Consider the following 3,246-nt stretch of genomic DNA (forward strand, 5'->3'; position numbering starts at 1 on the left):
ACAACTTTTAAAAGAGGCATATATAAGCCAGCGACTTGCTTTCTGTAACGAATCAATGCACTATTTTGCTAGAACAAAGCACACGACAGTAGTTAAAGAGACTAGAAGGCTGAACAAGAGTGATATTTCTTGCGTTTTTCACAACTTCGAATAAATAAGGAGGACAAGCAAAGGCAACAAAGCATAACTATCAGTTAATTTTAAACAAAATAAGTATGACTATTCATTCGCCACCCTATTTAGGATTGAAGTAATATGCACTCACACTAAAGAAAGCTTAAGAAAAAATAGCAAGTTGAAAAGTACATGTTAATAAAACCAGGTGCTAAACGAAATCATAACATGGATAAAACAACGAGGAGTGTGATACGCTTAAACTTACTTTTCAAATAAGAAGTAAAGCGGTCATATCGAGTAAAGAACCCAACTAATGAGGTTGGGATCGTTGCCACGAGGAAAATAGTTCAGACATAACTTCAATCTATTATTACTATTATTTAGTCAATTATTTCCTTAGAAAACAAAGACAATAAAAGGGGTTTTTTATTTCTAAATGAATGAAAATAACTAGCTAAATTAAAGTAGACAACTAACAGATTCAAATGTTGGAGTTTAATCAATTAATAAAAGTAACTAGGGTTTACGTGTTCTCCACAAGTTCCTATTTTGATAATTCTAACTATAACAATTCTTTCCTAGTATCTTGCATGCAAAGTGATAAATTATGTATTCCTAAATCCTTGGTCCGGCATCTAGAAAATTTTACTCCGTACCTAGGTCCGGCTACGTGTGTTGCTATACTAACCCTTACCTTTACCTCATATTAAGCATTGTATTCGATATTTGACTAAGTTATTACCTCGTACCAATCAATACTAGCCTATTAGATAGTATACACTAAATCTATGTTGATAATTCTTTTCCTATTATCTACCTCCTTGGTTCGGCAAGTAGCATTAAGGCGAGTTCTAACGTTGGCCATCCGTTAAAAAGACTTCTAAGCGAAAGATTATCAATACATGCAAGACACTAGTCTAGAATTGTTATTTTAGTTAGGTTTTACCTCATTATTCGCCTATGGTTCCCACAACCCTAGTTATGGAGTTTAGTTACCCATAGTCATAACCACAATATTCATATATGTAATATAAGAATTCATGCACTTACTTCAATGAGAAAGAATAAAATCCAGAAATTTACTTGATTAATCGACAAAATCACCAACAATCAACTTTAGAGAAAAGTGTAACAATCCAAAGTGTAATAATTAAAATAATCTACTCACAAAGAATCTAACATAAAAGTGTCTAATAACAAAGAGTCTAACCCCAAAAACAAGGTTTTTCGCACTATTTATAAAAAAACAAAAACCTAATCAAAGAAGGACTCTATTTGCTGAAAATCTGTCAAAACGCGGCTGGGTTGACGGACCTCGCGACGTGTCGTCGTGGTCACGACGGGCCGTCATGGACTCCGTCGTCCCATACTTTGCAAATTCTTCTGCTGCTATCTTCATTACCCTCGACGGCAGGTATGACGGATCGTCACAGGCACAACGGTCTGTCGAGGGTCTCCGTTCCATAACACTTAAACTCTTGGAATTTGGGTACTGGGACTACTTCTCTGATCATCACAACAAATTAACTTTAGCGAACTTAAGAACAGCAACAAGTCACACAGACTCAGTCGATCGGCACTTTGATTTGAGAGAAAATGTATGCAGAGAAGAAAAAATTTTAAGTGTTTGAAAAAACGGAAAAAATTATTTCCTTTTATAGCCATTTTCGAAAAAAAACGTATCTATTCAGATGTCCAAAAAATTTATCAATTAAACCATTTGTCGAAGCCAAAGGACGACGACGGCGCAAGGGGCACCTTCATCTTAGCTATTTAAGAAGTAAAAGAAGTGTTTTCTTATATAAGGACAACAATTTTTCTTTCTTTTGTCGATATGAAAAAATGACTTTTCATTTGCACTTTGCAAATGACTTTTCATTTTCCCTCCTAATTAATTCCGTAACTTTTCCATATTATTTTTTTTCTTTTCCTATTTACACTTTGCTAAACCCAACAACTCCTGCCTACTACTCCTAACATACAGGTAGACACACCTTCTCAGTAGTGTTGCCGAGCTCCACTTCTTTCGAAGTTGTCAAATTTAGAGATTTATGAATATTTTATTGTCCTTAGATAAAGAAGGGAAATCAAATTGTAACAGAGATTTAAAAAAATGAAAAAAAGAAATCTATATTATATTAAAACATCTTTAGAGATGTTGATTAATCTTTTGCTCTTATAAAAGACTATATAGTAAATTTATTATTTTTTTTAATACTTAGAAAGTAATTTAATTTATTTTTCAATATTTAAAACTTTAAAACCTACTAAATATTGTGCATTAATTGTTTTTCCTTATTTGAGTTATTTAATATGACATATTCTTTTAGAAAATTAATCGTGACAATTAACCTATTAGTTCTTTTTAAATATTTTAGGTAATGTTTTGACCTCATTCAATTTCTTTTAGACTTAGAAATCTATTTATCTATATATAGAAAGAGAAAAATTCTTCAATACATTTGACTCATACATGAATATTAGTTTGATTTTGAAATTTAAAAATGGTAAAAACTTTAAATTAATTTTTTTTGAAAGTAATATTTATTTTATCAATAAGTTACTGAATTAGATTTTAGATCCAGACGCTTAATTCATTTTCTTTTACAAAATTCGTTCATTTTGTCATTTTTAACTATACATAATTTTAGCATGTTTTTACCCATAATTTGATATTCTTCTTCTTTTCCCCCTTCAAAAGATTTGTCATAGTTTATAAGAACCAATATCATGCATGATCACAATTAAATGAAAAATGAAGAAGGTGAATATCGATGTATTTTATTATATTTAGAAGGTAAGATGTTAATATTTCTTTATATTCCACTTAATTATGATTATGAGTGTGTTTGGTATGAAGGAAAACATTTTCTGGAAAATATTTTTCAATTTTCCCATGTTTGGTTGGGACAAAAGTTTTGAAAAATGTTTTCCTAATCAACTCATTTTTCTCAAAATTAAGGAAAATGACTTTCCTTCAAAAATTAAGGAACACATTTTCCATAGCTCTCCTCCAATTTCAAATTATATTTTTTTTTGGAAAAACATCAATTTAAAAAAATATTTTCAATTTCAAAATTTTTATTTTTTCACATGATCCTTGACCTTCCCCCCACCGGCCAGCCCCCC

Source organism: Solanum pennellii, chromosome 10 (genome assembly GCF_001406875.1).
Source record: "Solanum pennellii chromosome 10, SPENNV200".
Classification (NCBI taxonomy): Eukaryota; Viridiplantae; Streptophyta; class Magnoliopsida; order Solanales; family Solanaceae; genus Solanum; species Solanum pennellii.